Source organism: Mesoplodon bidens, assembly GCF_964165515.1.
Source record: "Mesoplodon bidens genome assembly, chromosome: Y".
Lineage (NCBI taxonomy): Eukaryota > Metazoa > Chordata > Mammalia > Artiodactyla > Ziphiidae > Mesoplodon > Mesoplodon bidens.
The window spans coordinates 42,554,875-42,569,484 of NC_138180.1; the positions used below are offsets into that span (position 1 = coordinate 42,554,875).

Genomic DNA, 14,610 nt, shown 5'->3' on the forward strand with positions numbered 1-14,610 from the left:
TACTGACATTCAGATAAACAAGCACCATTCATGACAGGTTTAACACAAAAGTTGCCAACAAGAAAATACACTGCTCAACTTTCCTGTGTTGATGTACATATATGGACCCCCAAGAAATTGAAAACAGTCCAATTTTGAGGTGAAGCTTTCATGAAAAGGTTAAATTTACAAAACCTCCATGTACTCTGGACCTCTTTCCTTCAGTTGGTTTTGATTTCTAGTCATGTGATTTATCTCCCTCATGCCATAAATGTTCTACCCTTCCAAAATGTACTTAAAAATTAATCTCCCAAACTGTGCATGCTCTCATTACAGACCATTTTTCCTCATGAGCTACTGTTCAATCAGAAACTGTTTTATGCAACAGTTGATTCAGAATAGCTACATATCATAAAATCAGCAATGCAACTAACCACATAAAACACTGACTATACAATATAAAGGCAATACAATATCATCTGAATTCTCAAAATGTTTTATACCTTTTTGGTCTTTTCAGGGTTATAATTGTATACCATCTGGCTGCAAGTCACCATATCATCTAAATATGACTCCGGTTCTGACTTGGTCCTTAAATATTAAGAACAAATAGAAATTACTGAAATGAAGGGTAAAAAGAAGAGAAAAATCCTACTGTTAAAGTCAATTATAGTAGACTTCCTCATACAGATTGTTGGAAATCCTGACACAGGAACTGAACGAACCTCACAGAGCTGTTCCGTATGTTCTGGATCTCTTTCCTGTAGCTCACATTGTTGATAATGGTTTGAAATGCCTCAATAGGATCAATCAGTTGACCCCAGACCTTAGATCCAAGACGATCCAGAATCACCATGAAACAGTGTAACGCTGGCCAGAAAGGATCCACACTATCATCTGAAACACAATGGAGTAATTTGCCAAATTACAACACAATTAGAGAAAGGGACTAAAATATATTGAGAATTAAGCATTCTTTACCTGGGTAGCAACAAAACTGAAAGCAAAGCAGGAAGTAATTTAAAGTAAAGTGTTGTCAACTACAGGTTTTAGAAACCTGGCAAACTTTTAAATAATGTCTGCATTTTTTTTTTAAAGCAATACACCTCTGTTAAGAAATCTTGTTGTGTGGAACAAACTGAGATAGTCCAGATAAACTCAACTTTCTCACCCTATTTGCCAACCTGAAAGAATCGTTCCTCCTCTGCTTCTTCCAGACCTTTATACTCCCATCCTTCAATAAATAACAGAGGTAAAGTAGAAAAAAAAAAAGGGAGAGAAAGAAAAACTTGGTATTTTCAGATCTAAACAAAGTCCATGATATGAGAAATCCTGAATTGTGTGTGTCATTCGGTTGGAATAAAGGACTGAACCCCTCATCCACTGGATAAGCAGAGATACATACTCTTTATCCATCCATTCTCAACATGGCTTTGTTGTTATCTCCATTCCATCCAACTGGCAGGAATTCCCATTACTCACACACTCTTATGCCCGGTCCTTCCCCTCTTCTCTACATGCAGGGGCAAAACACTGCCCTGCTCAAAGACCTTCACTTGCTCCTTAATGTCTTCTAAGGAAATTAGAAGCCCTCAGTCAAGCATCTGTAAGATCTTACTCTACTCTTTCTTTCCAGATTTATTTTTGACACTCACATAAAGATACACCACCTACAGAAAAAAACAGATAGCTGGCTTTTTCCAAGTGAGAACCAGAATGGCTTCACTGTTAGCACCACCTGTCATCTTCCGCAGTATTCTTAGGAGGCAAGTGCTCTAACTCACCCAATTACTGTCAACCTTAGAACTTTCTGCTTTATTTCCCTCAGGGCTCTTAGAGTCTACTTTTTTTTTTATCATAGTCGTTCGTGTAGAACTGCTCATATACTTTTTTATCCTCTACTGAAGCTGTCTTATGTCTAGGAAGCTCTCAAATAAGGAAGAAAGTCATTAGTTAGGTGAAGACAATTATGGAATGTTTCTTAAAGAGGGGACTTCCCTGGTGGTGAAGTGGTAAAGAATCCGCCTGCCACAACATAGGCAGAACACTCTATGACATAAAAGACCCTTTTTGACCCACCGCCTAGAGACATGGAAATAAAAACAAACAAATGGGACCTAATGAAACTTCAAAGCTTTTGCACAGCAATGGAAAATATAAACAAGATGAAAAGACAACCCTCAGAATGGGAGAAAATATTTGCAAATGAAGCAACAGACAAATGATTAATCTCCAAAATTTACAAGCAGCTCATGCAGCTCAATATCAAAAAAATAAACAACCCCATCCAAAAATGGGCAGAAGCCCTAAACAGACATTTCTCCAAAGAAGATATACAGTTTGCCAACAAACACATGAAAGGATGCTCAACACCACTAATCATTAGAGCAGTGCAAATCAAAACTACAATGAGGTGTCACCTCACACCAGTCAGAATGGCCATCATCAAAAAATCTACAAACAACAAATGCTGGCGACGGTGTGGAGAAAAGGGAGCCCTCTTGCACTATTGGTAGGAATGTAAATTGATACAGCCACTATGGAGAGCAGTATGGAGGTTCCTTAAGAAACTAAAAATAGAACTACCATACGACCCAGAAATTCCACTCCTGGGCATATACCCTGAGAAAACCATAATCCAAAAACAGTCATGTACCACAATGTTCACTGCAGCTTTATTTACAAGAGCCAGGGCATGGAAGCAACCCAAGTGTCCATCGACAGATGAATAGATAAAGATGTGGCTATACATACAATGGAATATTACTCAGCCATAAAAAGAAACGAAATCGAGTTATTTGTAGTGAGGCAGATGGACCTAGAGTCTGTGGTACAGAGTGAAGTAAGTCAGAAAGAGAAAAACAAATACTGTACGCTAACACTTACATATGGAATCTAAAAAAACAGGTTCTGAAGAACCTAGGGGCAGGACAGGAATAAAGATGCAGACATAGAGAATGGACGTGAGGACACGGGGAGAGGGAAGGGTAAGCTGGGACGAAGTGAGAGAGTGGCATGGACTACCACATGTAAAATAGCTAGTGGGAAGAAGCCACAGAGCACAGGGAGATCCGCTTGGTGCTCTGTGACCACCTAGATGGGTGGGATGGGGGTGTGGAAGGGAGACGCAAGAGGGAGGGGACATGGGGATATATGTATATGTGTAGCTGATTCACTTTGTTATACAGCAGAAACTAGCACACCATTGTAAAGAAATTATACTCCAATAAAGATGTTAAAGAAGGAATCTGTAGACCCCACTCGCTGCAACTAGAGAAAGCCCATGCACAGCAACAAAGACACAACACAGCCAAAAATTAATTAATTATTTTTTTCAAAAGTAAGTTAACTTCCTTGGGCTTCAGTTTCTTCTTTTATGAAAGTAATGTGCCGAGTTAAACTCTAAAGGTCCCTTCCAATTAAAAATTCTGACTCTGTGACCAAAACCATAAAACGGTCATTCTTTCTTTCCTCCACATCATACACCCAAGTTCTTACAGTGACACTAGTATTTTCAAAGTGCACCATCATCACAATAGTCAGCAAATAAAGTTTATTACCATCTGATTGCCTCTCCATGGCGTGAAGTATTGATTGCATAAAATCATTCTGTTTGTTTGAGCCCAACAACAGTGAATCCATGGTTTGCTCCTCAAGAATGGTCAGCAACATGCAGATACCTGTAAGATCACGTATAGTTTTCTTGAATTGATTAAATAAAGCTGTTCTAATGTCTTCTCCAGTTTAGTTGGCAAAAAGAATAACAAGGCAGTAAGATGAAACCAAACAGTATCCAGTGCCTCAGACATTGAAGTCTGAGATATTCATATACAACTCCTCCTCCTAAGAACAGAACTTTAGACTGAATAAAAAGGGAAACTGGCACGAACCTGGTTAGAAAACCATTTCCAAAATGACTACCACACAATTTGCATCTCATAATATCAAAGACCCCTTAAATTTTAAGATCACTATATTTCAAGTACCAGTCACTGCCAAATATACACATGACTGTAAGACTCTGAATCAATGAAGTAGGACAGAACTACTTTAAGTCAATATACAACTTGATGAAAACCAAAGTTAGTATCGCTTTCTCCCAGGAAATATTTTACAGATGGGAAAAGAGGTATTAAACCTCTGTTTCAAGAGATCAAAACCCTATTAAGTTCAGCTGCTGTGCTAATACGGTAACATCTAATACTGCCTTAAATAAAAGATCTATTTGCCATACTTGAAAATGTACCTCTTACACAGATGATTTCTAGGATAAGAAATGTTTAAAGACAAGATGTTGTAATAGTCAATTTAATGACAGAACAAGAATTGTGAACTATGAAATCCTTTATTTAGCACTTTTGATCAGATTACCAGAAGAGATCCCTTCCCTTGCAGGATAATCATAAGAAATATTGGAAAATACTAATTATATGTGTGTAGGAACAATACTCACCTAACCAATAGTTTTTGTAGTTGGCAGTATCATACATGTGTGAAGGCAGAAGAATCAGTTTACCCTTCTCAAGGACAGAAGAAGTATCAATGTCTGGACTTTCGAAAAGCCCCAACTCAATAACTTTAAAAAGGCAAGTCAAAACCTCCTGTAAGTCATAATAATCATCTCTGTTCACTTTCCCCAAGTTTCTTGCTGTCAGGATAGCCCAACGTGAAACCTAAAAGTGTAACACATTCATTACTTCATTTAACACACAATTGTCTACAGAAAGAATACAGTTAAAATAAGATTCTCTACAGATTACAGAGGACACAAGATACATCAAATACTTTAAAAAAATCATTGCACCGTATATCTTAAACTTATACAGTGCTGTATGTCAATTATACCTCAATAAAACTGGAAGAAAAAAACTATCATATAGAATAAAGTACTTTAGGAAAAATACATGATTTTCAGACATTTAAAGGAAATAAACCAAAAGGTCCATGATGACAGAAAAAAAAAAAAGATGGAAGATACTAATTACAATTGAACTTTGAACAACACACAAGGGTTAGGGGCACCTACCCTCTGCGTAGTTGAATACACTAATATAATTCGAATATAACATAGTTGGCAGCCCTCCATATCCTGGTTCTGCATCATGGATTCAACTAACCTCGAACTGTGTAGTACTATACTACATGCTATTAAAAAGAATCTGTGTATAAGAGGACCCATGCAGTTCAAACCCCTGTTGCTCAAGGGTCAACTGGAATGCGACATGTGAACCTTACTTGATCCTGATTTGATCTAACCCTGATAAAGCATTTTTGAGAGAGTAACTTCCACTCAAATACTGACTAGAAATATATTATTATTATTATTATAAGTGTGTCGATGTAATTGTTCTTTTAAAAGAGCACTTACCTTTTTGATACACGAACTAAAGTATTTTATGGATGAAATGCTCTGATGTCTAAGATTTGCGGTAACTAAACAGGAGTAGAATACTGACCACATATTGATAACAGATGAAGCACAGTGATGGATATATGGGGGTTCACTACACCAATCTATTTTTGTATGTTTGTAATGTTCCATAATAGAAAGTTAAAAAAGGAAAAATGAAAAGAGAAACCTCAGAAGAAATCAAAGGTCACCTCTACATGGCGATATAGCATAGGGAAGTGATTTTAAATTTATTCTGCACTACAAACTGAATTTAGTGATCACAACCAACCTTAAAAACTAAATAAAATTTTAAAAAAAAATCAGTGGGCGTCCTTCATAGTAACAGTAAGTACTGTTTTGTGAAATGTTTAGGTCACGTATGTCTATATGTGTGTGAACTCGATGAAGAATATTTTTACTTAGGTTATGGGCAGAAAAGTTTGCAAAACATAGAACTAGTGGACAAAAGAATGGGCTCTATGCCAACATAATTAAGTAATGGATTTTAAGCTATCGAAAAAAAATACAAAGGAATCAATGAGTCTATAACTTATGATAAACAGATGAATAAATGAAGAGCAGGGAAAATGGCTCTTGATTATAGTATAATCAATGTCAAGTGCTGACTGGTAAATGTGTAAAGTGCTGGGGTTGAAACTATTTTGCAATCTTAGAAAAACTGGCTCAGGGAAGAACCATCAGGTAATGCTAAATTTAGGAGAACATTTTGGTGAGGAGTAAGGTATTTATGTGATCTTAGAGTACTTAAGAAATAGACATTGTACAGTGAAGAAACTGGACAACACCTCAACTAGATGATCAAAATTAACATCACCATGAGAGGCCGGATGATATGGCATGCCGTATATCTGACAGCCTGAGAAGGACATAGCATCCTTCACTTATGTAGTATTCCAGTTGGAACGTATAACCGAAGCCTAACCATGCGCAAGCATCAGACAAACCCAAAATGAAAAGCATTCTATTTTTTGTAAATGGGAGGGAGGCAGAAATGACTATTCTTCAGAAATGTAATTGTCATAAAAGACAAAGATAGGCTGCGGAAATGTTACAGATTAAGGGAGACTAATGTAACACAACTACATGTAAATCCTGATCCTGGTCTGGATACTGGAGTACAGGGGGAAAATGCTACAAAGTACACTGGATCACACGACACAACTGGAAAACAGACCTTACTGTGTCAATGTTAAAGTCACTGAAGTTTATAATATTGTGAGAATATACTTATTCTTAGGAAATATACACTGAAGTATTTAGGGGCAAAAGGCTATGATACATGCAACCTACTCTCAAATGGTCAGAAAACAAACAGCTTTGTAGTTAACTGAAAGCAAATGATAGAACAAATGGAGTGAAACATTAGTAATTGGTGAATACAGCTAAAGAATATACAGGTGTTTTCTACTTTTATTTATTTTTGAGAATTTTCTGAAAATTTTAAAGTATTTTCAAATAAAAACTTTAAAAAAAGCATTAGGGCTCTGGATCAGGCTGCCTATATACAAATCCCAGTCACCATACTAGCCTGTGTAACTGTGGTTAAGTCTCCTGACTCAGTTTCCTCACCTACAAAAACACATATATAATGAAGAATACAGTCATTCCTGGCCCTGCAGACCCAGTCACCCAGTCTGCAAGTGCTTGGCCCAGGTCCTGGTTGCTCAGCTGGACCTGCTTCCTCTACTGCTTTGCAGCTTTAAGAAAGCCAGTCCCGGAGAGCAGCTGGCTGTACTTTCTGTCAGTCTTCTTTCACAGGCAGGAAAGCCCCACCTTTATTTTAAGCACAGGCCTCGACTCTGGTTCTACCCTTGCCTGGAGTAGACTTGTAATTCTTATTATCATGCACAAACTCAGTCCCCTGCTACCTACAGCCACCCAGGCCGACATACAGGTTTCCACCATGTATCACTTTGTATTTCTGTTCCATTACTGGTCCAAAGAAACATTTACCCTTTAAAAAGTGGGACTATACCTTTTAGAATTCCACTTTTTGAATTCTTTTCTATCATTGTTTGGGTTTGGCACAAAGGAGACAGAAATTCACCACCATTCTGACTGGAAACCCCATTACCGTGTTCTTTCTTCGCCACTTAAAAAAAAAGCCTCTTTACTACCCTTCTATTGGCAGAGCAACCCTTCGTGGCTATTGTCTTAACGTTGTAACTCAGTTCTAGAGGCCAATGTGCACAGGTCCTACTGCACACGCTGCCTCGCCACATGATGTTAAGTCCTCAAACTCGAGCAATCAGCTCAAAGTCAGGTTCCAAGCCTCTGGTGTTGCTCTCTGCTTCTGTCTACCTACTGTTCTGATTCTCATGCTCCTCTTCCTGTTTGGCACCTAAGAACTGAATCTCCTTGTTCTCCCCTCTACCCCATCACCTGTTAAAAATCTCATCTATTAGCAAAATAATTATTTCAAGTGTTTTAACTGGTATTTCCATGTGCTTGGAGCGGGGCAGGCAAGCAAGAAAAGCAAGAGAGAACTCTCCTTCTTCGTTAGTTCAGGTCAACACACTGAAAGTTCAGGTTATTCCCTCATTTGTCTTTTAAACTGAAGCATCACCTGTCAGAACTGTTTCCCTACTCTTTTAACCCTCTTCTTTGAGCCCCCCAGCACCCCCTCCTGAACTACAGTAATGCTACAACAACAAGAGAATAACTTTGGCAAATATTTTAAACAAAGTACACATCAAAAACCTCTATTATAGTTATCTGTAATATAGGTGCAAAAATAAAATATCCCCTCTTCCACTGCCTAACACTCACACTCACCATTTCATTGGGATGGACCAAAAACAAATAGATCCCTGGATGTTTGTCAAAAACCTGAAAGGAGCAGTTAGCTTGTTCCATCCGGCAAAGTGCTTCAACGCATAATTCATCTAAATAGAAAAAATAAGGCAGTAAACATAAGACATAAATCTTATCAACGTATCAAGATTCCCTAAATTTGGCTCCTTCAGTTGCTCTGTAAGTAAATGAAAAGTTGCTCCTTTTTTTTTTAAACTGAGGCATAAAAATGCTGTAAATGTAGGAATGATATTTAGCTGCTGAAAGACCGGTAGGTTGATCATAGTGTGTGCCTATGAATTGCTCTGACTTTCCTAGTACAAACATCTTTTTTCACACTGGGCATAATTATCTCCAGAGAGCACCTTCTTAGAAGTATGGCTATAGGTCCAATTCCATTAGCATTTTACATTTTGATCCATGAGGACTTTATCTTGTACCACAGGGATAAAATCAGCTTTGCCCCACAAATGGCTATTTTGTCCTACTCTCAGTTACTGAGTAATCCATTTTCTCCACTGGTTTGAAATGCTATCATCAGCAAAGAGTAAATTCCCCAAATATATTCGGTTTACTTCTGGAGTCTCTACACTGCTCCATGAGTCTATCTGTACCAGCACTATCTTAATCCCTGTTGCTTCATGGAAATTTCTTCATCACTCTTTCAAAAGTATACTGAATAGACTCATACGTTTACCATATCAGATGAATCAACTTTATTTTGTCAAGCTTCAAAGAATATTGTAGTGACAGTGGTTAGCTTTGGGAAGGAGGGACAATGACTGGAAAAGTAAGAGGAGAGCTTCTGGTGTGTTGATGATGATTTGTTTCTGACCTGGGTGCCAGCTACACAAGTATGCTTAGTTTATGAAAAATCAAGCTTATATAGTTTTCTGGATATGGTACTCTTTAATAAATGTTTGAAAAATGACTTGTTCGAATTTAAAAATCTAGTTATTTTGAATTTATTTAGAAAGAACTGATTTATCTAATAAATCTTTAGATATACTTTTCAATTTACTGAAAATACAGAGGATAGAGAAACAAGTCAAATAACATGACAAGGAAGAAATCAGAAAAGTCCAGGAAGCACATTATTCTTTAGGGCAACCATCTGGTCTCAGCAAGTCAAAGTTATGACAAAAAAATCTATCTATCTATCTATCCATCTATCTATTTATCTAACGATATCTATACCTGTGCACACATACGTAAAAGTAAACTATTCTGGATTAAAAGAGATGTAAGAAATATGGAACCAAATGGAACCAAATGCACAGTCCCTGATTGGACTCTAATTTAAATAAATCATCCAAAAAACACATTTTGCAACTACTGGGAAAATCTGAATGTGGACTAGATACAGTAGTGGGTGCCTTAAAGGTACTGTTATTTCGTTAGATTTGACAGATCAGGAAAATGTCTTCAAGAGATTCATATTAAGAAATGCAAATATAAATGGCCAAAATCTAGGCAGACATAATATGCTATGCCATTGTGATTACTGAAAACTACTACAGACCAGTGGTTCTCAACCTGGCGATTTTGTCCCCCACTGGCCCTGACCCCCAACTCCCAAGGGACGTTTGGCAATATCTGGAGACAATTTTGCTTGTCACAACTAGGGTAATGGGGAGAGCAAGTCACTACCAGCATCTAGTGGAGAGAGGCCAGGGATGCTGCTAAACATCCTACAATAAACAGCATGTCCCTCAGGAACCAAGATTTATCCAGTCCAAAATGTCAACAGTGCCAAGTATGAAAAACCCTGCTACAGACAAATTCCAAGAATGAAAATTAATTGAATGGATAGAAGAATAAATATGTGATAAAGCAAATACAGCAAGATATCAGCAGCTGTACAATCTATGTGGTGTGTATATGGTATTCACTGTGTAATTCACTTTTCTAGGTTTGGAAATGCTCAAAATAAAACGTTTGGAAAAAAAAGTATCCTAAGTATATGTTTAAGAAACAGATTTTCAATATAGATAAACCCAAATTCTTACAATTCTTAAAATATAAAAATGATACAACTGTGAAACACCCAAGATACTCACTAACATGCTCATGTAAAAGCAAATAAGGATATTTCAGTATTTCAAGAAGAGCAACTCGAAGCTTATTTTTTTTTTTTTTTTGTTTGTTTGTTTGTTTGTTTTTTTTGCTGTACGCGGGCCTCTCACTGCTGTGGCCTCTCCCGTTGCGGAGCACAGGCTCCGGACACACAGGCTCCGCGGCCATGGCTCGCGGGCCCAGCCGCTGCGCGGCATGTGGGATCTTCCGGGATAGGGGCACGAACCCGTGTCCCCTGCATCGGCAGGCGGACTCTCAACCACTGCGCCACCAGGGAAGCCCTCGAAGCTTATTTTTAAAGTCTTCGCCAGTAAGGTCAAACAGCTGTGCCTCTCCATTGTTGTCTACTATATATAACTCGTCATCGTCTCCAATTTCTCCCTTCATGGCCTTTTCAAAGTGATTTATGAGACGTGAGGTTTCTAATTCCCATAAAACCTACAGGAAAAGAAAAACGGGCAGTGTGCTTTATATCTTATTAGCAACAAAATATACTGGATGTGACGATCCTTCTAGAAAGCCTTTTCCTAAGCATAAAAATTCAGAAGTTTAAAGAAGTACCAGGGCTTCCCTGGTGGCACAGCGGTTGAGAGTCCGCTTGCCGATGCAGGGGACACGGGTTCGTGCCCCGGTCCGGGAAGATGCCACATGCCGCAAAGCTGCTGGGCCCGTGAGCCGTGTCTGCTGAGCCTGCGCGTCCGGAGCCTGTGCTCAGCAACGGGAGAGGCCACAACAGTGAGAGGCCTGCGTACCAAAAAAAAAAAAAAAAAAAAAAAAAAATTATATTAGATTTAAAGAAAACAGTCACTGAACATAAAAGTGGCTTTTATGATACATGAACATGAGTACATAGAGCATGAGATGTTTACAACATTGCTCTTGCAGAGTTTTGTTATCAACAGCACTGTCAACTATACTCTATTGAAAAGGAAATGAGAAGTTGGAGCTTCTTTACACAAGCTGGGCCTTCTCTGACTTCCCTCCTATGTTCCAGCCATAGGTAATTACCTTGAAACATCAGCTTTAGCATAAAGGCATTGGTTAGCTTCATCGCTAGGCAACTTTGTAAACATAAAGTTTTCCTCAAAATGTTCATAACTTATCATCCCCTCCTCTCTTCTATATTATTATACGTAACTCTATGGTCTGTATTCCATTTCTCACCAGATAAATATAATAAACCAATATTCAAAGCCACATATTTAAAATTATATGTTTCACTTTGGTTCCTGTGAATGAAAAAAAATGTTTGTCTTTATTGATTTATAGCACGTAACATTAAAAAATGAAGAGAGGGGAAAAAAAGAACTATTAGCCAATAAAAGAATAACCCAAGCCATTCAGATACCTGGCTGTTAAGAAAGTCAAACACAACGACATTAAAACATGAACCCAAAAAAACCCCATACGTCACTTCATTTCATGAAACTGTTTCACATCAAAATGTCTAAAAGTGGAGGATTATAAAATTCTGCTTTAGATTTCAATTCAATTCCATCAATCAATAAGCATTTATTCAGCACCTACTATCTACCAGGCTATGAGTTACATACTACACGTATATTAGCATTCACAGTTTAAATCACGTTTTCAGTTCCCTGAATGCTTCCAACAGAGTTTAAATTTATTCTCTTCCTAGTTATCAAGCTCTGAAAAATACTGCCCAATTAATGTAAAGTACCTTATGTAAGAATGGCAATTCATCCCTTGCTTTGTGGTATTCCGCCACACATTCTAAGCAGTAGCAGAGGTCTTCATCAGCTGTTTGAAATTCACTGGAGTGGGTCTTGGATGCATAGCGTTGCAGGAAGTCAATGGTGGAAATACCACCTGGTGTACACCAACAACATGTGCTCATTCTGTACCTGTATCCAGAAAAGAAGACATGGAAAGACTAAAGAAAAAAAAAAAAAACACACAACACTTCAGGCCTATTCTGGTGGAGAATGGGTACATTTCCTACAAATGATCATGTCTTCAACTTACAATGTGCCTCGACCACATCCAGAACATTCTGCTGGCCAGCTTATCAATCACTGGCTAAACTCAATCTGAGCTTACTCGTAAAAACTTTACCTGTGACACATGAAAAATAATGAAATGAAAGCAGTTAGTAATAAACATCATAAGGCAACATACAGCTGTGTTATAAAGCCAGCTCAAAACTATACAGTACTGATGGGAAATTATATACAGAGACATAGAATTATCAATGTTTTCAAAGTACAGATTTTGGAGTGTTCTAATCATGTACTGGAGTCAAGTGAGAAGCTCAGGAAACCTTTCACATTCCCTGAGGCCCTGCTCCCGAAATCCCTGGAAACCTTAGAAATCCCCAAATATTAGTCCATACCAATAACAAAAACTCATATAGAGAAGAATTTTCTCTTGGTTTGGAAGTATATATACACATGACTTTGCACATGTGTGTATGAACTGCTGCCCATAACTCACTGCACGTCAAGGCAGTATAAACTGTAATGGCTGCAAATATAATAGCTACAAAACTATTCCTACTAAGTTTGAAACGTACAGTTTTCAACTGTCTCCAATTTGGGGTTTTATACTACCATCAGAGCCTCCACCATCCAAACTCAAGTAAAAAGGGTTAAATGAAATTAATTTCAGAGATTGGTTCAAGATGGCGGAGTACAGGATGTGCACTCACTCCCTCTTGCGAGAGCACCGGAACCACAACTAACTGCTGAACAATCATCAACCGGAAGACACTAGAACTCACCAAAAAAGATACCCCACATCCAAAGACAAAGGAGAAGCTGCAATGACGAGGGGCACAATCACAATAAAATCAAATACCATAATTGCTGGGCTGGTGACTCACAAACTGGAGAACACTTATACCACAAAGTCCACCCACTAGAGTGAAGGTTCTGAGCCCAATGTCAGGCTTCCCAACCTGGGGGTCCGGCAACGGGAGGAAGAATTCCTGAAGAATCAGACTTTGAAGGCTAGCAGGATTTGATTGCAGGAATTTGACAGGACTAGGGGAAACAGAGACTCCACTCTTGCAGGGCACACACAAAGTAGTGTGAGCACTGGGACCCAGGGGAAGGAGCAGTGACCCCATAGGAGACTGAACCAGACCTGCCTGCTAGTGTTGGAGCGTCTCCTGCAGAGGCAGGAGGGGAGGTGGCTGTGCCTCACCGTGGGGACAAGGACGCTGGTGGCAGAAGTTCTGGGAAGTACTCCTCGGTGGGAGCCCTTCCAGAGTCCGCCATTAGCCCCACCAAAGAGCCAGGTAGGCTCCAGTGCTAGGTCGCCTAAGGCCAAACAACCAGCAGGGAGGGAGCGCAACCCCACCCATCAGCAGATAAGCAGATTAAAGTTTGACTGAGCTCTGCCCACCAGAGCAACACCCAGCTCTACCCACCACCTGTCCCTCCCATGAGGAAGCCTGCACAAGCCTCTTAGGTAGCCTCAGCCACCAGAGGGCAGACAGCAGAAGCAAGGAGAACTACAATTCTGCAGCCTGGGGAAGGAAAACCCTATTCACAGAAAGACAGACAAAATGAAAAGGCAGAGAGTGCTTTGTACCAGATGAAGGAACAAAATAAAACCCCAGAAAAACAACTAAATGAAGTGCAGATAGGCAACCTTCCAGAAAAAGAATTCAGGAAAATGACAGTGAAGATGACCCAGGACCTTGGAAAAAGAATGGAGGCAAAGATCGAGAAGATGCAAGGAAGGTTTAACAAAGCCCTACAAGAATTAAAAGAAAAAACACCTAGAAGAATTAAAGAACAAACAGAGATGAACAATACAATAACTGAAATGAAAAATACACTAGAAGGAATCAACAGCAGAGTAACTGAGTCAGAAGAACGGATAGGTGATCTGGAAGACAGAACGGTAGAATTCACCTGCTGTGGAACAGAATAAAGAAAAAAAGAATGAAAAGAAATGATGACAGCCTAAGAGACCTCTGGGACAACATTAAACGCAACACCATTCACATTATAGGGGTCCCAGAAGGAGAAGAGAGAGAGAAAGGACCCAAGGAAATATTTGAAGAGATGATGGACGAAAACTTCCCTAACATGGGAAAGGAAATAGCCACCCAAGTCCAGGAAGCGCAGAGAATCCCAGGCAGGATAAACCCAAGGACAAACACGCCAAGACACACAGTACTCAAATTGACAAAAAATTAAAGACAAAGAAACATTACTGAAAACAACAAGGGAAAAACGACACGTAACATACAAGGGAAGTCCCATAAGGTTAACAGCTGATTTCTCAGCAGAAACTCTACAAGCCAGAAGGGAGTGGCACGATATATTTAAAGTGATGAAAGGGAAGAACCTACAACCAAGATTACTCTACCTGGCAAG

General features: G+C 39.0%; 1 pseudogene across 1 annotated transcript in view; it reads right to left on the reverse strand.

Annotated features, from left to right (window-relative positions):
* LOC308609673 (putative helicase senataxin) overlaps positions 1–9,875 on the reverse strand; it is a 59,244-nt pseudogene extending 49,369 nt beyond the window's left edge. The window contains exons 1-6 of the transcript in view: positions 9,836–9,875; positions 8,168–8,277; positions 4,433–4,652; positions 3,540–3,659; positions 705–876; positions 483–570 (exon numbers count right to left, since the gene is read on the reverse strand). The product of the transcript in view is annotated as a putative helicase senataxin (transcript). The remainder of the gene's footprint in view (positions 1–482; positions 571–704; positions 877–3,539; positions 3,660–4,432; positions 4,653–8,167; positions 8,278–9,835) is intronic.
* Positions 9,876–14,610: the final 4,735 nt, after the last annotated feature.